Source organism: Camelus ferus, chromosome 2, assembly GCF_009834535.1.
Source record: "Camelus ferus isolate YT-003-E chromosome 2, BCGSAC_Cfer_1.0, whole genome shotgun sequence".
Classification (NCBI taxonomy): domain Eukaryota; kingdom Metazoa; phylum Chordata; class Mammalia; order Artiodactyla; family Camelidae; genus Camelus; species Camelus ferus.
In genome coordinates this window covers 71,968,353-71,994,491 of record NC_045697.1, presented here as the reverse complement: position 1 = coordinate 71,994,491, position 26,139 = coordinate 71,968,353, and the positions used below count along the sequence as shown (strand labels likewise).

Genomic DNA, 26,139 nt, shown 5'->3' with positions numbered 1-26,139 from the left:
ATTAGCACTAAACTAAGAGAGGAAATTATTTTATGAAAAGTAATGAATGATGCTTTCAGGGAAGATTTTTGCAAAGAATATGGAAATGTTCAAATAGATAACTTCTTATAATAATTGCAGCTAACATTTATTAGATGTTCAAGGACTATGCCTAGAACTTTAGATGAATGATCTCGTTTGATCCGTGAAACAGCTGAGGAGACAAGCACTCTTACAATGAGGAGGCTGTGGCTTAGGTCAAATAAAACCAAGGACACACGGCTCCTAATGGTGAGGCTTGAATCAGGACTGAGGTGTCTGGTGTTGAAGCCTGCACTCTTGTCTGCCTTGCAGGACTGCCTTCTGCATGTCACTGCTCTAACAGAACCAAGATGATCACATTAACTCTTAACTTAGTAAATAATAATTTTTGTGGAGGGAAGAAGATAACTTGCCCCAAGGGCCCTGCTTTCTGAGGACAAATAAAATTGAATGACTCAAAAGTTTGACTTTAGTTTTCAAGTTTTAGGGCTTGGTGATGTGAAAATGATATGTGAGGTCTTCTTTGATTGATCGAGAAACATCCCTTAAGAGGTCAGCAGAGAATTGGATGATGAGAAAGAAGAGCCAGCCATGCAAATATCTAGGAAAATAATATTCGAGAAGCTTTGAGAATAATCAAACAGATCCCATCCAAGGGAACTGGAAGCTCAGTGGCACTAAACTTGCCAACATCAATGCTGGAGACCAGTGGCACTGTATTCTGTTGAATGTTCTGAATAGAATACACTGTGCAGTTGTGAACCTGGGTGGACTACCAATCCAGTGAGAGAGCAGAATGAAGCTAAGAGTCTGGAAATACACTTCTAGGAACGAGAAGTCCTCCTGAAGGCAGAGAAGGGGTGTGCCAGGACGACACCCATGCACCTGGCCTTGACATGAACTGTAAACAGTCCTGGCACTTGGTTCCTCTGGGGACTGGTTTCTGGACTGTAATCTCCAGTGAAGAGAGATTTAAACAAATCGAGCATCATACTGTTATTTTCAGTTTTCTCTTACGGCATTAAAAAAATGGAAAGCAGTGGAATTTAAGAACTACTATTAGGATCTATTTTGCTTTAAGAGATAGTGGGTAGAGAAACGTGAGCGATACTGATTTTAATAATAAAATTAGAATATTTTCTAATATTTTCTTGGGATAGATTTAACCTGAGTGACCCCATTACAGTGATTGAACATGACGTGTAAAACTCGTGGTTCATTTTGAATTCCAAGTCTAGCTTTGAGAATTTGGTTGATGATTTCTTGTTGCGGCTTCTTCAACACAATGAAGTTTTTCCAAATTAAAAATAATAAGAAACCATCTAAGAGTGAGTTAAGAAAAGTAGTTGTAGCTTGACATTACTATCAAAGGAACACAAATTATGTGACAATCTAGATTATAACAGCATGATTCTTGGTTGTTCTGGAATATAGGAAGAACAAAATAAATGTTACAGAATCATTGAAGTGCATGACTTAGGGATGTCTTTTTTAATGTTCATCTTTGGTCCATCACAGAATACTCAGAAATGCTATAATGTTTAAGTTTAGTTGCCTTCAGCATTTTGTCTGTATTCAGTCATATAAAGACCATATTTTACATGTATTTTTGAAAATTTTGTTGCCATGGAAGCGTATTTATCATGGTAGGAGGGTAGAATTTTATATGGAACCATCAAAGTCCTAGAATTGCCAAAGCATTGCTGAAGTAGAAGATATTTTGTTTAACAGTTTGTTAGCTTGATTTTATATTTAGAGAAATAGTGTGAAACTTCCCTGGTCCCCTTGCTCTAGCCTCGATAAATGTTAGCACCACAACCCACGTGGCAGGTGTGTGCGCTTTGCTGTGGGCATGTGGGCGCATGCGTGTCTCGGGGGAAAGGTCAAGGTAATAGAGGCGTAATAAGAAGACAGTTTTGAGGGAAGGATTCCATTTCTCCGGTTATTCAGTTATTGCCACTAAGTGATGTTTCTTATCTTACCCTGTGACACTTGCTCGGATCCTTTCTCTCTCTGACTATTGTACAAACACAGGGAGAAGGCATTTCAATATCTATACGAACAGGTGGGTCTTCCCCCCGCGAGCATAAGCTTTGGATGGACTGTGTTTATTAGACGTTGCTTCCTCAGGAATGTCAGGTACTTTGGGGAGTGTTAGCTCTTCAAGGCCACTAGAGGGCCCACCTGGCTCATTCCTCCAGTAGTCCGTAATCAGTCTCTCTAAATGAACCTCCTGTGCTTTCATTCAAGAACAAGGTCCTGCTCTATCGCACGGGGAATTATATTCAATAGCTTGTAATAACCTATAATGAAAAGAATATGAAAAAGCATGTGTATGTGTAACTGAATCACCATGCTGTACACCAGAAACTAACACAACATTGTAAATCAACTACACTTAAAAAAAAAAGGATGCCATTAAATACAAAGTGATACGAGCCATTTGTTTCTTCTTTCTAATAGAAGAAAGATTAATATCAGCCATTTTTAGAAGTTGACTATTGTGAGTTTTATGTTTAAAATCGAGGTTCAATGAAGTGGAATTTAGCTGCCAAGTGTGGTGCTGTTAGGGAGACTTACTTTGTCAATAACTGAAAGGGAGTGATACTCTACAAATACAAAGATAACATTTTTGAGGTGCTTGGGTCTCCATGAGGGTCAAGCAGGTTTTAAATACACTTCATGATTCAAGTATTTATTGAGCACCTAATATGCACTGGCATTATTCTAAGTACTGAGAAGCCATCCATGGACAGAACAGAAAAACTCTGCCCTTCCGTAACTTAACTGAAAAGTTATATAATATACAGAAATACTATATAGAACAGTGGAAAGCATCCTTTTTTTTTTTTAACATTTTTTATTGATTTATAATCATTTTACAATGTAGTGTCAAATTCCAGTGTAGAGCATAATTTTTCTTTCTTTCTTTTTTTTTTTTAAAGTTCAAAAAACAAACCAGAAGCTCTGTGTATCTGTGGGGCTTGTCTACTGCTCTTGTCTCTTGTGTGGTTGGTTTTTCTCCATTCTGGAGTAGGAAGGATGGGGAAATAGGGTGGGAAAAGAAGGGGGGCTGTGAATGTCTGACTCCATACTGTTGTCTTCACTCATGTACTTTACTCCAGGCTTCAGTTTGCTCAGTGCCTTTTTTACTTTATTTTATTTTTGGGTGGGGGAGGTAATTAGATTTATTTATTTATTTTAAGAGGAGGTATGGGGATTAAACCCAGGACCTCATGCGTGCTAAGCATACGCTCTACCACTTGAGCTGTACCCTTTCCCCCTGCTCTGTGTCCTTGAATCGAGGGTCTCTCTGGTTCAGTTTCCCCAGAGGGTAAGTCTCCAGTCATCATTTGGGGTGGTTGCCCTGCTGTATTGGCTTGGGAGCAATGATCTGGGGTTTTAATTGCTCCCTATATAAACTTACAACGAATTCCCTTACTTCTAGTTCCACTCTTTCCCTGCCCCCTTCAGAGAGACTTGGCACCTCTGTTCCCTGAACTTTTCTGAGGTTCCGGGCTCTGCATCCCTTTATTTCTTGTTGACTTTTTCGCTCTGTGAAGCCAGAACTCACCCTCTTCTTTTCGTCTTCCAAAATAAATATCTCAGTGCTCTCATCTTCCAATCTTTCTGTCCTTGTGACTTTATGGTTTTTTTAGTCTTTTATTTTAGGAAGTTTCAGGAGGGACTAGAAAAAAATATGTTTGTCTAGCCTGCCATATTTCACCAAAGACCTATTTACTATTTTAAATCATATAGTTTTTGAACATCACAGGATTTAGAAACAGAAGTCAGTTACTCTCTTTTATGTGGTCATACTAACAATTAGTTAAAATTGAAAACTGTAATTGTGTAAGAAGTGGTTTTCATTGATCCTGACTGACAGGTGCTTACAAGAAAGCTGCAGGCGATGTCCCGCCCCTGGGGGAGGAGGAGCACTGAGTGCACCTTGGCTGCTGGGGGAGCTTGTTGTCTCACTGGATCCGTCTCAGTGCTTCCCTGCTCCCCACAGCCTAGTTTATCAGGCTCTAGTCTATGTGTTTTGAAAATTGTGAAAATTTGTACCTGAATCCACTAGGAATTTAGCCTACACTTCACTGATACTAATGATGCTTTTATTCATCTTTAACCAACACCTTTTCATACTGTCAAGAGTAATTGTTCCAAAAAGTTTTTCCTTACTCTACAAAATTCTTCCTGCGACCTTGTCTTCCTTTTATGAGGAAACTGCGAAGGTTATTTGGAATCTCTGAACTTTGCTGTCTCACCTCCTCAGTCACTTTCTGAAAGTGCTCTGTGTCCTCGCTTGTGTCCCCCTCATCTGTTCTCCAGCATCCCTTTTGTGTCAAAACTTGTATCCTTTTCCCTTTTTTAAGGCCAGTTCCTCCGAATGTGCTCATCTTTCCCATAACCTCTTCCTGTCTTCATCTGTCTCTCCTGAATCTTTCCTTCTCTCCATGTCTACACACATCACAAGAATTTTCTTCTTTAAAATACTCCTTTTTTCTTGACTTTGCTACTCCCCGAGATTTCTGAAGCCTCTCCTTCCCGACATGGCCCAACATCTTGAAACATCAGCTAATGCTGAAATGAGACTACACATCGGACATTGCCTTATGTGCTTTACGTATGTTAACTCATTTACTTCTCAGAGTCACAACTGTATAAGGTGAGTACAGTCACTATCTCCATCTTAAAGATGGAAAACGGATGTACAGAGAAGCCGAGGAACTTAGCCAAGGTCACATGTGTACCAAGTTAGGAAGCCCGGGCGTCCTGGTTCCCAGGATGGTAACCGCTACCCTGCACTGCGCTGCCTGTTCTTTCCGCTTGCTGACTGGTCACTACGTGCTCTCTCCTCTTATTCATCGGCTCCTCAAATATTTAATTGTCCATAATTTAAAAAATTCACTACCTATTCTCTGAAATTTCTTTTTGGAACAGTACAAGTGATTTTTCTAGGTAGCAGGCTATGTTCTTAACACTCATTCTCATTCTTTCTGAAGCAGTCCTGTAGTTTCTCACTCATTCTTGGCTAAATGCTAGGAATATAAAGGCAGATTTTTCACTGGAACTTATTTCTTCCCTCTTGGAATGACTCATTAGATGGTTTCTGTGATGTGAGACTATCCTTCTTCCCGTTTCCTTAGTTACTACTTTCCTGGAATCTCCTTTCCTTTGCAGGGCAACTGGGAGGAGGAAGCAAGGGCTTTGGAGTTACATGGGCCAGTGTTCATGTCTTAGCAATTAAATATATTAGCTGTGTGGTCTGGGGAAAGTTAATTGACATCTCTGAGTCTTTGTTTATTCACCTGTAAAATGAGGAGCCAAAAGCCTTAAATTAATATTTTTTTGTGAAAATATTTTCTTAGGGGCCAACTATATAACAATGTCTCTGACATTATATGGGTGTGATAAATATATATTTTCCTCCTCCTTTCAGTCACCAAATTTTTTTCTTCACTTTCCTTAGTTTTTCATCATACTGATCTCATCAACCCTATCACTTCAATTTTCATTTCTCTGGGATTAACTTTTAAATCTATATGCAAATCATTTACAGATCATCACTTAGAAGAGGTCTTCTTGTACGAAGCCATAAGGGCTTTTGAATCTATTTGTGTTTTTTTCACTAGGATAGAGTAACACAATGAGAGGATAAAAACATAGAATGTCATGCTTTCTCATCTTTATTATTTACCCTTTTTGAAATTTGAGTACCTTTCCTAGAAACTGAAGTTTGATTTTTAAAACTTGAAGGCTATTTGGTAATAAAGGCAACTTTCTGAGTGTAAATGCCTGCAAGCCAGCCATTGACCTCTGTCTGATAGACTAGGAGAACTTGATACATTTGCTCTCACTGAAATAAAACTTTGAAGTCCAACTTAAGTTGCCATTTGAATGGTATTATCAGTTTTTGCACCAGATTCTCTGTCAGAGTTGTTCAGCTACACACTCATCAGTCCAGTTGTATCTGTCACACTCGGACACATTCAGTTCATTTGAAAGGACATTAAAATAATGGTACCTTAATTATGTATGACAGGTATTTGATTGTCATATTATTGAAATAATTGGGGTGCATAAAATCTTTCAAAATTGAATTTAGGTCTGTAGTCAGTGCTGTTAACTTTTTGAGTCTGGATACAGACATTTTATACAGATAAATTATTAAGATGAGAAAGATTTAGTGATACGAAACGTAAAAATTATAATTTGAAAGGTGAGCTAGAGTCACACCACTGGGGATAGAGCATGCAACCTAAATTAAATCAGAACTGAAATGAAGAGGTTTGCAACATCAGCCAGAGCAACTTGCCAGAAAGGAAAACCATCCATTAGGAACAACTTTTGCTGTTCCAAATAAAACCATGTCCCAGATATGTAAATTTGGCAGAAGCATTTTAGTTGATACCCAGTGTGAGGACGATTTAGGGTTACTGTTGTTTCTTAAATTAGCCACTCATTTGTCCAGCTCGGACATCCCTGTTCTCACACAGGGAGGCTGGCAGTGTTGCCACTGACACAGAAAATTCATACAGAAAGAGTCAGTACTACCAACCCCTAGGCCAGATGGGAGAATCAAATAAGATAATGTATATGAAACTGCTTTGAAATGTACCCAAATCTGTACTAATAAATCTATCTGAAGGATAGTTACTTACGGGTCTCAGGGACTGCTATGATATCCAAATGAAAAGGGAATATTTTATTTGCTCATCTGATAAATGTTTAAATGGTTAGTATTTTTATAAAGTTCATAATTTTAATCTATTAATGTGTGCTTTCAGGTCCATGTGAGCATAATTTAAATGTTATAAAAATTTGAGTTCTGGGTATAACTTGTAGACTTTCGGGTTTTCTTTTGCCTCTGTATGTAGACACACACACACACACACACACACACACACACAATTTAATTTCTGTTGAATAAAAATATTTTAAAGTAAAAAAAAGAAAAGAAGGAAAAGGCGTTAGAGGACAAGACATTCCCAGCGAAATGCTCTCTATCTCCCTAGAAATTAGCAGGAAAATCCTGACTGATTTCTATCCCATATGTTGTTTACCAAAGAATCTAAAAATTCAAAGAGACAGAAATCTTCTGTGAGTTATTAGGATAGGATGCCAAAAACATCTTGGTTTCTAACTTGATTAACAAAATGCAGAGCAAGAGAGAAAACAGAAGATCTGTTTGATGTTGGTGGGAAAGAAGGAAAGACACATCTGATAAAAGTTCCAGTTGGTATCAGTTGATCTTGGCAAGAGTTGGTCTGCTGGAGTTGAAAGACCAAAAATGATGGCGTGAGCCTATTTTTCAGAAAAAATTCTGGTATGATTAACAGATATGAATCAGTCAGAAAGAGAACTCAGGAAGAAGTGGGAAAGATGATTAAATTTTCTCTAAATAAACATTTTTATTGAGGCAGAACATACATACAGAATAGTGGACAGATCATCATTATATAGCTCTATGAATTCTTCCCAGTAAATCCATCCGTGGAACCACCACCTACACCATGAAACAGACTATATTCATCAGCAGTTCAGAAGCCTCCATTGCTCCCCACCCCTACCCACCCAGCGATTACACTGTTTCCTCCCAAAGGAAACTGCTACTATGAGTTCTAACATTGTACAATGCATAGGTTTTCATGGAGAATGTAATCTTTTTTATCTGCCTTCTTGTGTTCAAAATTACATTTGTGAAATTGATTCACACTGCTGCTTGTAATAGTAGTCCACTCATTTTCATTGCTTTATAGTATTCCATTGCATGTGTACATCTCATCAGTATCATTATCATGAACTTAATCTTACCATATATATTCATGTTTTTGTATTTTTGCTATGTATCTGTATATCCATAAACAATACACTGGATTGTTTTCCATTTTTCAAGCTGAGTAAAGAAGATATATTGGACACTTCATTGGGCAATTTGCTTTTTGGGGGCCCATATTTTAGTCCTTGTAGTTTTAATTCATTCATTTTATCTGTGTGATCTTAGTTCATTTTCTTGACAATAATAATTTTTTTTTCTTCCCAGCTGTTTGCTCTAACAAACATCCCTGCACAGTACCTTCTTATACATGTCTCATCGTACCTGTGTGTGAGCTGGGTGCTAATGGCATTTCAGACAGAACAATTCTTTGTGCGAAAGTGTTCTGTGCATTGTAGGTTATTAATGACTTCTGGCTTCCAGGGTATTATTTATTAGTAGTAACACTCAGTCATTAATGACAACCAAAAAATAGCCCCATTACCCTCATATTTCTAAATGCCCTTGGGTGACACTTGGATGGTTGCAGATTTAGAATCATTGATCTAGAGCTTTTCTAAACTGAAGTCTTGTGAGACAAGTAAGTCCCATAGAAAATGATTTAAGTGAGTGTTTTCTCTCATCTCTTAAGGACGGTACATAGTACCATTACATATACATAGAACATCAAATAATTTATTATATGTATGGATGCCTTAAGGCATTAGGGCTAAACTGTCTCACAGAAACTCTGTGAGAAAGGTCAGAGTACATAGCTAGACTTGTAAGAAATGGGTCATAGGATATGCACATACGTAATTTTACTGAATAACAACAGCACATTGGTCTCCAAACTCTTATACTTATTTACACTCTCATCAGAAGCTGAAGAGAAGTCACATTTTCTCCACATCTTTGGCAAGTTTTGGAAATTTTAGACTTAAAAACAATCTATTGCTAATTTAATGAGTTTGAAATGGTCTCTTTCTGTGATTTGCCTCTGTATATTTCCGGTTACTAGTGAAGTTGAGCATCTCTTTATATGCTTATTGGCCATAAGTTTGCCTTTGTGTTTCCTGTTCATCTTTTTCACACATTTTTAGTTGAGTTGTTTGTCTTTTTTCCTGTTGATTTGTATTAAAGAAAAACTTATTCTGACACTTGTTGAAATGGCAAGGAAGACTTTATTCGAGACTATGGAAATATTTTTCTTTCTCTTTCTCTTTCTGGCTTACTTCACTTAGAATGATGATTTCCAGGTCCATCCATGTTGCTGCAACTATATTCAATATCTTGTAGTAACCTATAATGAAAAAGAATATGAAAAGGAATATATGTATGTTTATGTATGACTGAAGCATTATGCTGTGCACCAGAAATTGCCACAACATTGTAAACTGACTATACTTCAAGCAATTTATAGCCAAGATTTATATTAATGAAGGTTTCCAGATTAACTGAGGAGAGCAGGGATTTCATGGAAGTTTGCAGAGAACAAAACCAAATGGCAAGTTTGAATAAAGGCTGTGAAGGCAGTTGAATCGAATTCTGGGGTTGATTTGCTTTCCCTGCAGATCAAATCTCTCAGTGTCAGGGGTGGTTAGAAGAGACGCTGGTGCACCAAGTCCTGTGCGACAGGCAGCTCTGTCCTCAGGGGCATCACAGAGGAACGCAGAAGAAAATGGCCGGGGACCGGGGTGGGGTGGAGGGGTGCTATGCTTCCAGCTGTAAATAGAGAAAACCTCGAGTCTTTATTTAGTGGACTCTTCTTGATAATATGTCTTTGTTCAAAAGCATTGCCCAGCATGGAGTAATGAATGAGAATGATCGGTCAGCTTCCAGAATAACAAGTTTATCTGAAGACAGAGAACTCATATATAGGGAGGGGGAAGAAAAATTTGAAAGAACTTTCAAGGAAGAGGAGATTGGAGGTTCTGCTCTGACAGCTGAAATAATGGCCAGGAAGAGAGGTCTGGAGGGCATTTGAAATGATGCTGTGTGTGTGCTGAATAACTCCTTCCTTGGTGTTTTCAAATAGGCTCGAGTAAAGAATATGTAAGTTTTCAATGCTCTGAAGTTAGATACAGCTACTTTTGGAGGGATTACTGTGCTGCAATGGGCTATAAGGAGAGGAAAGGCCAGATTTAATAAACAGATACAGAAGAAGACTAGAAAAGTGAGTTATTTTAAGGAGTTTGCCGTTGAAGGGGAAAAAATGAGGAAGAACAGCAGTTCAGTAGAGTATCAGGATTCAGGATTTTGTTAATCGAAGGGAGGTTTCGGACAGAGAGAAAGGCTGAGTGGACAGAGAGAGGCTGAGGATGCAGGAGAGAGTGGAAGTCAGGTCAGCAGTCGGATGGAGCAAATTCCCAGACAAGAAACTAAAAGGGAATTAGAACTCTGGTGGAGCCGCTGATCCCCAAAAGGAAGACAAGGTGGAGAAAGTGCTTGTGGGTGGAGGGGAGGGCGTGGGTGTCGGACAGCCTCCACCTCAGGCAGGAGGAGGCGGCAGTGAAGGAGTGTGGGGGAGGGGCCGGGAGATAAGGCCTGGAAGAGGTTCTCTTTCCTCTCCGTTCCTCTCACCTAAAAGGTGACGCAAGCTGATAGCAGATTGCTGGGCAGAAAGGCAGAGTTCTCAGCCCTGGGCCTATGTCCTCCCTTTCAGGGATGGAAGTGTTGACCTTTTCAACTCGGACTCACAAATTCAAGCCATACTCTGTATAGGTGGGCGGTGGAGACAGAATCCACCTGGGTAGAACCCCACTGCTGCAGACCTGGAGAATGGCATGCCTGCTACCTTTGGAGTGTTCTGGGGACCAGGCGGTCACATATGAAGGTAGTCTGCTCCTGTGTACAGGGTTCCAGAAATAGCACTTTGCACTCCACTTCCAGAAAGCTGTCCCTGCATAGGTTTTCTTTTCTCTGAGCCATGGTCAGTGTCAGGCAGAGCGTCCTGCGTCAGGCGGAGAGCAAGCATGTTAGATTTCCATTACCTGTCACTCCTGAGTAATGAGCAGCACTGGCAGCGATGGTGGTGGTTAGGGGTGTGCGGCTGGTGGTCTGGATCATGTGCAGGGGGTGTACTCGATGTCTGACAAATATTACTCAGGTGCAGCCTTGATCAGTAGGTGTGATTTTCTCCATTTCTGAGCTGAATTTCAGAGCATTTCGGATTTATTTGAACTTACATCTGTCAAATTCTAAGTTCTTTTAACAAAGCCCAGTTACTTCCTAATGTGCATGTTTCTCAACAATTAAAATGACTACTTTTAATGAAATCAAAATATAAATACACTTTTGTAAGAAAAAAGTCCTCCTCCTACCAAGCATCCATGTACTTGGAATTCCTTAAAGGCACGTACATCCATGTGAAAATAGTTATTGTGCTGTGTGGTGAGCACACAGGTTGCTGTGCTGAGACAGACGTGGCCCATGTTGGGGTGAGAGGTGATGCAGGTGAGGTGGTCACAGATGCTTTCTGAGCAGGTGCTGCTTGTACCTTCAATCTGAAGGATGGGTGGGAGGTTGCTAAGTAATAAGACTGGATGAAATGGTAACCTGGATGCAGAGACTACTTCAAATTATTATTTTTAAGCATTTGGCCATTTCTGATTCTTAAAAATTTAGGGAGTGCCCCTGTAGGACATTGTCACCTTGTAATCGTTCCCCTTAAGAAGCTGTTTGATGAAGCGTGTGAACTTTGGCAACAGAAGAGTATACAGACCCACCAATTCTTACATGCAATTTAAAGGGGTTCATGAAGCCACTGAAGTGCCTCTGCAGCCTCCCCGTTATCCCCTCTGATGTAGAAAGATGCTTGATAGAAGCAAATGAAGGCCCAGGGGTGAGAGTGGAGAGCACTGTGGTAGGTGCCTTACGGTTATGATGTTTAATTCCAACAACAGTCTTGTGACATAGGTAGTAAATCTATTTACAGATGTAATTAACTCAGTTAAGTTAAATAACTTACACAAGGTCACACAGATAATAAATGGCAGGGCTACCAATGAGATCCCCTCCAGGGTCTGGAGTCCCAACCCCATGTTCTGTCCATAGACATGATACTAATGAGAGCATGGCTCTAGTCAGTTCTGATTTCCAACAATGAACTTACAAAATGAACTTTTGGGGTGCAGCTCGTAGTGAATTGAGGATTACCTGCAGAGTGAAACATCATTAATTTTGACTCTAATCTGTCACCGCGGAGAGCCTGTGATTTGTTAGTATTTTACTCACAGGCTAGACTGTAGACTACTTTGGCATCATCTATGAAAATTACTTTTGAAATAATTTGTCAGCAAGATGCACCTAAAGATTTTAAGTTATCTGAAGAAACATCGGGTTGTTATTATGTAATTAAGATGCTACATAACTGTTACCATGCAGTGTGGCAGGTTTTCTGAAGGACCTCTATCATACCCTGTGCTTGCTGTAGGAGCTGTTTATTAGCATGAGTTCTGGAAAGCAATAAAGGCGTATTTATCAAAACATGTTCTATACTAAATTGCTTTCACTAATCAAGCAGGACTTGTCCCTATTTAGAAGAATTAGTGAGGTTTTACTCAATTAAGCTTGATGTTCAGTTAATTTTCCCCCCATTAGTATAATGAAGAATTGCTGGGTTGTTCTGTCATGCATGCTGATTGATAAAAAATTGAGAATGAATGCCAATATATTTTTCTTTTGAAAAATAAGGAAAAAATGAAGAGGTTCAAGTAAGTTAATTCTGGGCATCAGAAAGAGTTGCTGGATTCTATTGTGTAGAAAGCCCAGAAGCCAACCAGCATAAGCAATGGAAAAATGTAAATATATATTCTATCGCTGCTGTGTCTTTAACATCAGCCTTTTCAAGCTTTTTAAGGTTGAGTTGTAAAAGATGTCCATGTCATAGACACTGGACTTGCCAAGATAGGCCTCTTTCTTTTACTTTTACTTTTTAATCTCTGCTATTTTCTCATTTGAAAATGTTTACGTGGTGCTATGTTCTTTACATGCTCCGACTTGCGGTTTGGGAATACTGGATCAAGACCTGGTGAGTAATTTTTACCCAGTGGATCGCATGATGGAAACCTTGCCAAAGCATGAGGTGTTTGATTGTAATAAACAAAATTCATGTCCCAGGAAGAAGTACTTGGGGAGGTAAAGTTTATTCTGTATTCTATTTTCCATGTTATGTTTATTCTATGTATTTCAAAATAAGGATCCTAAATTAGAAAGAACACAAAGCTGAAGTATCATGCAGGTGAAGTGTGGTCTTGCCAAAATGTTTTTTGAATTTGATGCCACTACACTGTGTGGTAGAGCATTAGCAAATTGGTACACACACACACACACACACACACGCCCCTATAGGTATTTATCTGCCTACGTATTCCCTCTATTCAATTTTGTGACTGAGACAAATGTCTTGGTCACACATAACATTTTTATAACCGTCAATACTTCACTGATAATCTTAGTGCAGAAAAAATAATTGAAGGTGTTTAAAGACCAAATTAAGTGTTCACTCTTAATAAATGAACTCTCAGGTTCCAGTCAGATCATTGATTGGGTGGTGAAATACGATTTTACTGTATGCTTGCTTTCTAGATGGGGGATTTCAGTTCCTTTCTGAGGCTCTCAGTGCCATTAAGTTAATGACTCTTCATTTATGTTAATTAAGTGGTGACTGTCTCCTGTCTTTAACTTTGTTCACCGTGTTGATCAGCGGTCCAGTTTATTCAGATCTATTGTAAGTTTTGAGTTCTTAGCAGTCACAAGGAGAGAGCCCAATTTTTTAAAAGTGGTTTTCTGCTTTGCTTTTTATTTCTGTCATCAGGTATCAGAACATTAAAAGTGAAAAAAAAAAAAAGAGCAAACTTGGTTGAATCTTCTACTTAGGAATACCAGATTGCTTAATGAGCATGGCTTTATTAAACCTTTATAGCAATCTAGTGAAGGCAGATTAAAGAAAAAAATTCAAAAGCTAAGAAAACACCATTAAAGATTACCTCTGAAAGTTCAGTAAACCTGAAGGTTGAGGTCTCTGGTCTGATGCTTTTTAGTTCATCTACTTTTATTACTATGTTATAAAATACATATCAGAAAAACTGAAGTGGGGGATCGTCAACAATTTTCTAGGCTGCAAAACAAATACTTAAATCTAGAGATTGTTTTACATTTGGAAAGTAAAATTGCAAAAACTCTTTACTGGGAAAGCATGACTTTTGCAGAAAATTTCTCTGGATTCTTGATGGTTTTCATGACTTTGATCAAAATTTCAGTCATGCAAGTTATATATTAAAGCAATAAAGGCAATCTTAAGTTGAGTCTTCTTTTGTGGTAAGAGTTCATGTTCTGAATGACATCTTGGTCTGTAGGTCAAATTAGTGAAGCCATATTAAAGGGTGGGAGGATGGTATTCAGTTTCTTGTTCTGTTGTTCATTCAATTGTCATGTATCCTGTGATCACCTGCTCAATCCTGTCTTTGTTCTACACACGGGAGATATTGTGGCAAATTAGAAAATGTTTCTGATCTTGGGCTCTCTTTGTCCCAGTGGACGTGTAGTGCAGCATTTTAGGGTTACAGATGCTGTGCAGGGAACTAGAAAGTAAGGATGTGAGCATGTCTGGGTAGTTACTTTAGTTTGAGTGATTGGGGTGTATTTAAGCTGCAATCTGAACTGTAGGAAGCTGCTATCTAAGCAAAGATCAAGGAGGAGAACGTCGTGGCCGTGGAAACAGCAGCACAAAGTCTTTAGGGTGGGAAAGAGTCTGGTAGGGTTTAGGGATTGAAAGAAGGTCGGAGTAGCTTGGGCATAGTGGATGCCTGTATGAAATGACATTGCAGAAAATTCTTTCCTTAAAATAAGTGTTACTATGCTCTAACCTTTAAATAAGTATCAATAATCTCAAATAAGCCTCTCATTCTAAAATTAAATTTTACTAAATGTAACAAACTCAGGAAGGGACAGTCAAAAACAACTGTATCTTTTCTACCCATATTGTGGTCTGTAAACAACAGATTATATGGAGTAGATTTGAAAGCCTAGGATGGTGTTTTTTCCCCTCAAGGATTGGAGGTATTATTTTAAGTGTGTCTGAAGTGTTAGCAAACCCCAGAACATCAGCTTAGTGTTTGCTCCTCAAAACCACAGGAACTAGAATCAGTGGCACCTTCAAGGATGGAGACTGGAAACAGGAATGAAATAACCCAGTATTATAGCAATACACTGCTGAACTCTGAATTTCTTATCTGAAAAAACTCAAGTCTCTTAAGCAGCCTTCTCTGCCTTTCCTTGCTTGGGCTTAGGAGCCCAGCCATCTGGGGTCAGTGGCTTTTCCGTCTCTAGCTGTGTGGCTTCGGTCAAGCTCTTCCCTCTACTGCCCACATTGCTTCATCTGTGATTGGATGTTAGAGGCTTAGGAGAGTCCCTTGCAAGTGGGAAGCACTCAGCAGTGTTAGTTGCTACTATTCTTATTTTTATGGCCTCTTCCTCCAACAGTCTTCTGAAAAACGTGGAAGTCTCATCAGGTTAGATGCGAGATGTCTGCTGATAAAACTCTTCTGCCCCTTGGTGGTCACTGGGATGGAGGTGGAGGCACTGACAGCTGCTGACTAGAATGTGACCTTGGCATTCCACTCCTCCCTTCAGCTCAGCAAAACAAGTCCCCTCTCCGCGTGATTTATTTAAAAGAAGTGTTTACTGAACACCTACTAATTTTAAGCTCTGGGTTGAAATGAAAAACAAACAAACAAACAAAAAAAAAACCTGTCTTCCAGGAACTTTTGATCTGGCTCCATGACCTTAAAGAATTGGTGAGAAAACAAAGAAAGAACAACAAAAATGCTTCCGCACTTTCAGAGGGTTTTTTTTTTTTATGTAGATGATCCAACTTGGAATTGATTAATGACCATTTTTCTATGCACATACTTCCCACGTTGTGTAAATGCCCTTATGTTTGCTCTCTGGAAAGACTGAAATAGATGCTTCCTGTGACAATGATTTGTGAACCTGTCAGGAAAGAAAAAGTACTTTTACTATATCTGCACTTTCATTTATTCAGACAACGAATGTTCAGAGTCCCTGCAGTGCTAGATACTGGATGAACAGGAGTGAGTAAGAGAAAATAAAACCCCATGTTTCCCAGGGATCCCGGGTGTAGTTTGTTTAAATCCCGTCTCTGCTTCTTTCTACAGGAATGACTTTGGGCAAGTTACTTAATGCCTTTATACCTCAGTTTCCTCATCTGTTAAATGGGAGCTAATAGCCACATAGGATTGTTGTGAAGATGAAATGACTTGTCTTGTTTTTGTCTGGGCTCACTGAGTATATCCTGTGTCTGCCATGCTCAATTCGCCACAATCAAATTTCTTTTCTTAAACTGGTGAGCAGATCTTCACAGTGTCACAGTGACATTGTTAAGAGGGAGTGAAGTCCTGGAACCCTTACCCCTGTATGGTTCTCACCCCTCACTCTCCACATGCAAAGCAGAGATGACCTCTGTTTTTCTGAACCACTGGAGTGTAGACCAGGGTTGGTTGCCTCTTCGGAGAACCCGCTTCGCTCTCTAACCCGCTGTCACTCACTTTCTTCTGTGCTGGGAGGTTGCTCATTTCTTCACATCCCCACAGTGGTCCTAACTGCCTCTTCTGTCACGGTGGCTGCAGTTGCTCCTGTCATCAGTCATCCCTTGCTTCTTAGCATTTTTCCCGAGTTTCTTGCCTTAAAGAGGGTTGCGTTCCTAGATCTCTGAGGATCAGAGAGCATACCCTCATCTTTTGCAGGGCCAGTCAGTCAGTCGCTTGTAATACCTTGGCTGGGCTCTTCTATATTTCAGTTCTTTCACGTAATTCATGTCAAATGGTAATTACCCCACAGGCAGCTGCTGCATGGGGTGGGTTCCTCTACTGCACCTCGTCCTACCCCTGTTTCCTCATCTGAATTATTCTGGAAGATGATGCTGAGCAGGGTAGATATTTCTGATTTTGGGGAACATGATATTGCAGAAGCCCGGCAACAAATTTCTCCAACTTACATTAAAACTTAACCAATTTCCTGGTGCCTTCTGACTCTCTTTGAGAGACTTCTCAGTAACAATGAGAGTTGCCTGGGCTGGGGAGTACATTATGCAAGCTTTTTATGAGAAATGATACCCTGCTTCCCGAATGTATCAGAGCATTAATGCCTTCCTCATCTGTAGTAACAGTAGGCATCCTTTCAGAGTGGCATAAGTAGTCCATTAGGATAACTGTAAATACTTAATTAGGATATACTTCAAATTCCATTGGCAAAATGGTCGCATACTTTCTTGAAAACCCCTCGGATTTCTCCTAAATTATTTTTTTAAGACAGTCAAATGATATGGTCCCAAACTAAAAATGCAAGACAGTTTCAACTCCTGAAGATTTAAACAACTTCACTCACATTTCACAGAAGAGACAGAAGGAAAGGAAAGAATTTTCAAGGTTTCTGGAAACTTATTTTCTTGCTAATGGTTCTTTTCATTGGCAAAGAGAGTTTTGAAAATAGTTACAAAGTTTTCCTGAAACCAAATGTCTAGAGACTAAATGCATTTGAATTATATTTGGTTATATCATTAAAAATAAGTTTAATTTCTCCTTTCTCCTATGAAGCTTGATTTTGGTTGTAGTTAGGTGAGACTGACTTTTCAGGGCTAGAGGAAGGACAAAGATACCGCCTTATGTTGGGAAGGATCCAGTGTAATCATCCTGCTGCCACATATGGCCAACTGGACCGTCTTGACCCTTTGGGCAATGATGTCTTTTGGGGGGCTCAGGATTGACCTTGGCTTTTGACAGGTTGGGGCTTCTTCAGTGTTGATAAGCCAGATCACCCTTGGTAGAAAAAGAGAATCCTGAATCCATGAATAGTCTCCATCCCCACTCCTCTGACCTCTTTGTATATGGGCCATTAAGCAAACATTGGGATGGCTAATGAAAGACACCAAGTGACATTTATAGTTGGGTCTTCTTGCTTCCTTTGTTATTGAGGTATCCTTGGTGATAGCTTCTTATGGAACTTAATGGAACAGAGTTATCTTCACACTCTGTGCCTTTTGACATGTGATCCATTTGTGTATTTTTTCCCAGATCTCTTTTCTACCGATTTCTAATTTTGTTTTTTGGAAGTCTCTGACCATCTGGCTGACTTTTTTAGCACCCATTCATGAGTTAGTGTAGATGTATATCTCAGGCCATCACTTCTACGTGAAGTTCAACACTACACTCAAACGTTCTGCCCACTTGGATGATTTATCTTTATCATTATGCTTTAAGTTCACTGTGAGTAGGATTGTATAGTGGGCTGGTGCTGTTCACAGCTGGCTGTGGGAAGCTCCCCATGAAGCCTTATTATTGTTGAGGGAAAAGAGATGAAGTATTAGGTTTAGATTATGGGAGTCTAAATCAACTACCATAGCAGTTTGTTTGTGTCTTTAAGACTGGTGCAGGCTTGTTCTTGTATGTACAACCTAATGATGGAATGATGTGAGCAGCTGGTTTTATAGCTTGCTGGATCAGATAACATCCAGTTCATGTTGGGCATGGTCTCACAGTCACTTATGTCCCAGAGGCACAAGGTAAGTCTCTACAAGGACCTAGAAACAAGCAAGAAACTGCTTTTGAGATAAAGAATAGTTAATGACTAAAGAAGGCATGGCTTTACTCTAACATCTTAGAGGTCTGCACTGTGATTCTCCGATCAGGGCTTGCCAGGGGAGCATCTCTGTCTGCCAAGCTCTCCCAGTTCCACTAGGACTGCTGGGTCACAAGGACCAAGTGGCAGGAAAGCTTGCAACACAGCCTAGATCTTGTAGAGCCCTTTCATGTTCTGCGCTTCACTGAAAAATGCAGCCCACCTGTGGGTAACCAATGTCCATTTCCCCATACTTTGAATACATGAAAAACCAATTAAATTCCATTTTTGGAGTCTGTTCTCTATGACCATTTCCAGCACAAATGACCCCTATCAGTTATGATCCCAATAGGAAACAGATAGATCACTCAGATTGGAATAATTTCAGGAAGATTTATTTATAAGGTGTGAGTAGGGTATAAAAGTAGTGCATGAACGAGGGAGCAGTAATGACAAAGTTGTTACCAACCCTGGACCAAAGATGGAGAGGAGGGAGCAGTTACTAGAACCTGGGAAGAGAGTTAGTTTCTTGGGAAGAGCTGTGTTCTCCGTTTGAAGGTCACTGACAGCTTAAGGTGATCACTCAGAGGGGTGTCAGAGGAATAAACACTCTGCCTTCTCCCTCCTTTCTCCCCTGAAATCCCCCTAGGGTCCATCTCAAGTGGAAACCAGAGGACAAGAAGCCTGTAGAGGTGGCCCATTCAGGACAGAGAGCAGGGCGAGAGGCTGGAGAGTCATTCTGAAAGGGCAGATGGGAGTCAGTTAGCATAGACTTGAAGTTTGAATCTTGGATGTTCTGTTTTGGACGAATGCCGACAACATGGAGATTCTTGTGTTTATATTTCTGTCCTTGATTCTGAGCACAGTCCCCACCTGCTGTAAAATAGGTGTTCAGTAAATTGTTAAGGAGCCTAATCCCAGCACCTCCTGTGTGATGACACTGAGCAAGTCATTTATATTCTTGGGTTGTCATTCTCCTCATCTCTAAAATTAGGGTGCCAATAATTGTTCTGTTTTACTCATGAGGATGTTACAAAGGTCAAGAGAAAATGAAGGCACCAACATATGGAAGTGCTTTGTAAACTGTGAAATGCTGTATATGCAAGATAATACTTTACATCTTAAAGATTCCCTTCTTCTTATACCCGGCCATTTACCAGATTCATATAAACTTATTATCTCAGATTGCATGCTTTTCACAGTGAATTTGACCTTCTGGATAATTAATCTCCTGACTCTTTAATATACCTTGAACTCCAGTAGTTGAATGTTCAATATCTTTCTTCAAGAGTCTGTTTATGGGGGGAGGGTATAGCTCAGTGGTAGAGTGTGTGCTTGGCATGCACAAGGTCCTGCGTTCAATCCCCAGTACCTCCATCAAATAAATAAATAAAATGAACTTAATGACCTCCATCCCTCCCCCAAAATATAAATAAATAAATAAATAAATAAATAAATAAAATAGTTGGACCAAAAAAAAAAAAATTAAAAAAAAGAGTATATGCCCAAGCTCAAGCATCCTTGTTAAAAGTTTTTCTTTTTTCTCTGAACAAATCACTGTATCCTCTCGCTTTTCTAAAACTCTTTTCTGGTAAATTTATTTTTTTCCCCCTTTTCTCCAATAATCTTGATCAGTATGCTTTTGAATTTGTTTAAGGATCATATATGAGAAATCTTTATCTTGCCCATTTGTCTCTTAGGCAGTTTTTGTTTTTCTTCCTTATAACAATGCTGCGTTCATCTGCACTTCGTTAGATAAGATCATCCATGTGACACAATAATAAGCATTCATGGGGCACTCGGCAGTTTATAAACATCTCATTTTATCATCACAACAGTCCTTTGAAGTTGATAGTGTTACTTTCTCCATTCTACAGATAAAGGATCTGAAGTCAGATTCCAAGTAACTTTTTTTTAAAGGAACTTTTTTTTTTTTTTAAATTTTAAGAGCAGTTTTAGGTTCATAGCAAAACTGAGAGGAAAGTTTGGAGATTTTCCACGTACTCCGGCCCTCAACATGAGTAGCCATCCCCAGTATCAACATCCCCCACCATGCCAGCACACTTGTGGCAACTGATGAACCTACATTGACACATCATAATCAAAGTCCGTAATTTAGAGTTCACTCTTGGTGTTGTACATTCCGTGGGTCTGGACAAGTGTGTAATGACATGTTTCTATCACTGTAGTATCATATAGGCTAAGTTCACTGCCCTAAAAATTCTCTGTGCTCCACCTGCTCATCCCTCTCCATTCCTCCAACCCCTGGCAACCACTGATTTTTTTTATTGTCTCCGTAGTTTGGCCTTTTTCAGAATGTCATATAGTTGGAATCATAGAGTAGGTAGCCTTCTCAGATTGTCTTCTTTCAGTTAGTAACATGCATTTAAGATTCATCCATATCTTTTCATGGCTTGACTGCTCTTTTTTTTTTTTTTTTTGATGTGGGGACAATATTCCATTATCTGGATGTACCAGTTTATTTATCCACTCACCTAATGAAAGGTATCTTGGTTGCTTCCAGGTTTTGGCAGTTAGGAATAAAGGTGCTATAAACATCTGTGTACAGGTTTTGGTGTGGACACAGTCTTCAACTTCTTTGGATAAATACCAAGGAGCTCAGTTGGTGGTTCATATGGGAAGTGTATTTTCAGTTTTTTAGGAAACTGCCAAACTGTCTTCCAAAGTGGTTGTACCATTTTGTATTCCCACTAGCAATGAATGAGAGTTCTTTTTCTCCATATCCTTACCAATATTTGGTATTGTAGTATTCCTGGATTTGGCCATTGTAATAGATGTGTAGTGTTATCTTGTTTTAATTTGCATTTCTCTGATGACACATGACGTGGAGCACCTTTTCATATGCTTATTTGCCATGTGTATATCTTCTTTGGTGAAGTGTCTGTTCAGGTCTTTGGCCCATTTTTTATTCAGGTTGTTTGTTTTCTTATTGTTTAGTTTAAAAAGGTTTTTTAAATATTTTACTTAATAGTCCTTCATCAGATATGTGTTTTGTAAATATTTTCTCACAGTCTATGGCTTGTCTTCTTATTCTATTGATACTGCCTTTTGCAAAGCAGAAGTTTCTAATTTTAATAAAGTCTAGGCTCTCAATTATTTATTTCATGGATTGTGCTTTTGGTGTCATATTTAAAAGGTCATAGCCATACTCAGAGTTTTCTAGATTTTTTCCCTATGTTATCTTCTTGGGGTTTTAGAGTTTTGCATTTACATTTAGGTCTATGATCCATTTTGAGTTCATTTTTTTGTGAAGGATGTCAAATCTATATTGAGATTTCTGTCTTTCTTTCTTTACATATCCACTTCTTCCAGAACAATTTGTTGAAAAGACTGCCTTTTCTCCATTGTATTGCTTTTTGTTGTTTACAGTGTTGGGTCAATTTCTGGGGTACAGCATATAGTTCAGTCATACATATACATACATATATTCATTTTCATATTCTTTTTCATTATAGTTCACTACAAGATATTGACTATGGTTCCCTGTGCTAGACAGTATAAACTTGTTGTTTATCTATTTTATTCATAGTAGTTAATATCTAAAAATCTCAAACTCCCTTTATCCCTTTCCACCCCTTTCCCCCTTGGTAACCATGAGTTTGTTTTCTCTGTCTGTGAGTCTGTTTCTATTTTGTAAATAAGTTCATTTGCCTTTTTTTTTTAAGATTCCACATGTAAGTGATATCATATGGTATTTTTCTTCCTCTTTCTGGCTTACTTCACTTAGAATGACAATTTCTGGGTCCATCCATGTTGCTGCAAATGGCATTACTTTATTCTTTTTTATGATTGAGTAGTATTCCATTGTATAAATATACCACAACTTCTCTATCCAGTCATCTGTCGTTGGATATTTAGGTTGTTTCCATGTCTTGGCTATTGTAAATAGTGCTACTATGAACATTGGGCTGCACGTATCTTTTTAAATTAGAGTTCCCTCCTTATATATGCCCAAAAGTGTGATTTCTGGATCATATGTTAAGTCTACTTTTAGTTTTTAGAGGAATCTCCCATACTGTTTTCCATAATGGCTACACCAAACTACATTCCCACCAACAGTCTAGGAGAGTTCCCTTTTCTCCACATTTATCATTTGTGGATTTTTAATGATGGCCATTCTGACTGGTGTAGTATTTTGTTTTCTGAGTATTGAAATAATATATAGTAAGTGCAAACAAAATACAGAATACCCATAAAAGATAAAAGGAAAAAAAAATAAGGATTATTCACAGTACTGTCTTCCAGGGAGAACCACGATTAGCATTTTTGTATCTTTACAAAAACATTTGTGCTTAGACCATCATAGAATTATAATAATAAGTTTTACAAAATGGTGCCACAGACATGCTGTTTTATATAGATATATTTTACTTCAAGGCTGTGTTTTGGATATCCTTACATGTGGAAAGATATAGCTATTCATCATCTCTGCTCTGCACAGTATTTCACAGCAGGTGTAAGTCATATTTGTATGATCCATATCCTACTGCAGGATAGGCAAGTCTTTTCTTTTTCTTTCCTCATCTCCTCCTTTTCCTTGCCCTCCTTGTTTTTCTCCACCTCATTTCTAACCTTCTCCTCACCCTTCTTATCTTACTCTTGGTTTTTCGTCCTCCTCCTCCCACCTCATGTCACTCCTCCTCCTTATCTTCCTCTAGTCCCATCTCCATTTGATCTTCCTCCTTCTTTGCTTAAACTGTTCTGCAATAAGTTCACTTGCTTTCTTCATTTGATTTCTTAGTACTTTTTTTTTCCTTTTCCTTCTTCCCCTCTGTATTTATGTTGGGATTCTACTTAGTCCCCCCCCCCAACTCTTATGACTTTGGTCCATGACATTCTTTCTCCCTCCATTCCGACTACTTTGCACTTTGCTTTCTTTGACTTTCATTTTCATTAATAAGGTGAGAAATGTTAAGAGCCTGGCTAATGATTGCATAGTAATTCCTGTCAGAGCCAACGTAGCACTCAGTTCTGGATTCCAGACTGATGGTCTTTTCACTCGATCGAGTTGCCTTATCATGTTGAGGTTGGAAACAGCCTCATATTTAGTGTACAAGTCAGACAAGGAAGCAAGCAAGCAAGCAACAACAGAGGAAAATAAAAAAGAAAGGGAAAGAGAATACTCCCTAATTTGGCTAGAGGGACTTCATTGTTCTTTCTGCTCGGTGACTTTGTTCCAGGTGAATTAAAAAAGGACTGTTTGTGAATGGTTGCCGACATTGATTTTTTCCAAGACTATTAAAATTGTGTTAACTGTTAACCTACCCAACAGTGTCATTTGAGACCTAAGCTTACAGAGCTAAAAGAAAGCATAATAAACAGAGTGAATAATATCTGTACTCAGAGGTAAGAGAACCATGCCTGATATATTAATTTAATTTCTTTTTCAGAATTAGAAGAGTTTGTATACAGACTCTGTATAAAATGCCATGCAGTCAAGACTTGGGCTTGTAATCTTTCCCCCAAATCATCACAAGTAAATAAGGAAATTATTAGCTATGTGGTTAGGTAAACCGAGTTAGAAGAGAACACCTGGTCTTACCGGGGTGTCTTGGCAGTAAGTTTTTACAACGCCAAGGTCACTTCATTTATGGCTTTTCTCATGACCACCTTTGTTTTTCCTTTAGCAGTCACTGCTTCCTCATCCGGGGCATTTCTTAGTCAAGCCACCCATTTGACATTTACCAAATCACGGCTGTTCATTATGCTGTGCATTTAAAATCTACCAATTATTAAATTAATTAAACAAGGAGGAAATTAGACTGAAGTGTCTTTAATGCCGTATATAAACAAACCAAAATTTAAGCTGGTAGATGCCTCAAGGTTTTGAAATCGAAACCTAAGGGCAATCCATTGCGAGCAGCCACGTAAGCTGTAACTGTAGCCAGTCAATAGTCTGCTTGCTCTGCTCTGCCTTTTCTCTGGGAAAGTCTCTCCCTGAGCTACCTGTCTGTGGAGTGCTCCTCACCACTTCCGAGTTGATGCTGCCAGATGGGAACTGATTCTTGTTCAAATAAAACTCTTAAACTTTTAAAAAAATTGCCTCAGTTTATGTTTTAACACTTTATAGCAAGACCACTTTTTAAGATTAGATGGAATTCTTTTTATGCTAATGAGAATTGCCTTTAAAAAAAAAAAAAAGGAGATTAAACACTTATTCCAATGTTGCTTCAAGTTTTTATAAGAGTTTTGAGAGGAGGGAGTGTTCTGCTTGGGAACTGCCTTCAGATCTTATCACAAACACAAACAGGAAGTGTTCCCCTCCCCCTACCATAAATTTGAAGTAAGAGGACGCTTACTAGAAAAAGCCCACTTCTCTCTTTTGCATCCCTGGTAAGTTCACTGGCCTTTCTGTGCTTTAGTGTCTTCAACCATAAAATGATGGTTATAGTACTACTTTGCTCCTAGAATTGTTCTCGAGGAATTAGATAGCTAGAGTGCTTAGAACAGTGCCTGGCACATAATAAATACCACGCTTTGCTATTACTATTTCTACCATTACTACGGCAAATACTAACAATGCTCCCTCCTTGCATAGTCATGTAAGAATTTCTTGGCTCCAGATGACTTCTGGCTGTGTCTACAAACAAAAAACATCCCTCAAAAATAAAGATTTGCCACTAATGAAACAGTGAAAAGATGTATGGCAAGATCTAAATCAGTTCTGAAAAAACAGTCCCCAGAGTGTTTTGAGCAATGAGTTGGCAACCGAATAAATGTACAACCTCTCAGACAATTGTTTTGAAGGAACCCTTCTCAGCCGATGTATATTGCACATTTTTTAAAGTTAGTCATATACTCTGCATCTTGTTTCTCCGAGGTAAAAACACTTCTTGAAGAGAAAGGCAGTATTTTCCACTTCCGTGAACTTTTCATAGCATACAGCACACTACTGTACAAACTGCAGATATTCAATAAATATGTTGATTAGCTGCCGAGGTAGAGTTGAGAGGAAGAGAATTAAGAATAAAATGTTCTCCAGTTAATTGCAAATTGCTTCCCTACTTAAAAATGGATTTGCACTTTATTATATTTTTCTACAGTTCCTGGAAAATGCTTCCATCGGCATTTGTCATTATACAATCTTGTAAATTTTATGGAAAGTTAAATTCTTACAAAAGGTCCATTGTAGGATTTTCCCCTTTTGTTACAGTTTCAAAATAGAAGGAAGTGTTGGTGTAAAAGGCAAGCCTATTCTGATCACACTTCGTCGAATTTGTTAAGGGAATCGTTGAAATTTAGAGCTCATAGGGACCACGTGGTTGTAGCCTAAACACCCCATACACTACCTGGAACACAGTGAAAAATTAATCAGTCACTGGAAAAATGAATCATTAAAAAAAAGAAGAACAAATGACTCATCTAGTACATTCTCTTCACTTTGCAATTGAAACTGAAGCCCAATCACTTGCTCATAGTCACACAGCGGCATAGGGTGGATTGGAATGAATGTTCCTTGATGCCATCAGGCTTTAAGTGTAGACTTCACATGTATGTTGTCAACATAGAAAAGACTCTAAATTTCGTCTTTGAAAAACTTTTATTTTAAAGTATGTGAATAAATCACACTCTTAGGTTAATCTCTCTTACATTTTAGGAAGGTAGTAAGAATTTTTTCTTAAAAGTCAAGAGGATTGTTTGAAGGAGAAATCAAAAATGTGGTTTGTTCAAGGCCTCTCAATCTGTTGATTTCCTTCCTT

General features: G+C 38.8%; 1 protein-coding gene and 1 non-coding gene across 4 annotated transcripts in view; both read left to right on the top strand.

The window, feature by feature from the left end:
* The window catches only part of SLC39A8 (solute carrier family 39 member 8), a 66,546-nt gene that overhangs the window by 34,847 nt on the left and 5,560 nt on the right, over positions 1–26,139 (top strand). The window lies entirely within an intron of this gene.
* TRNAA-GGC lies at positions 19,724–19,795 on the top strand. Its single transcript has one exon. It is a non-coding gene; the product is annotated as a tRNA-Ala (tRNA).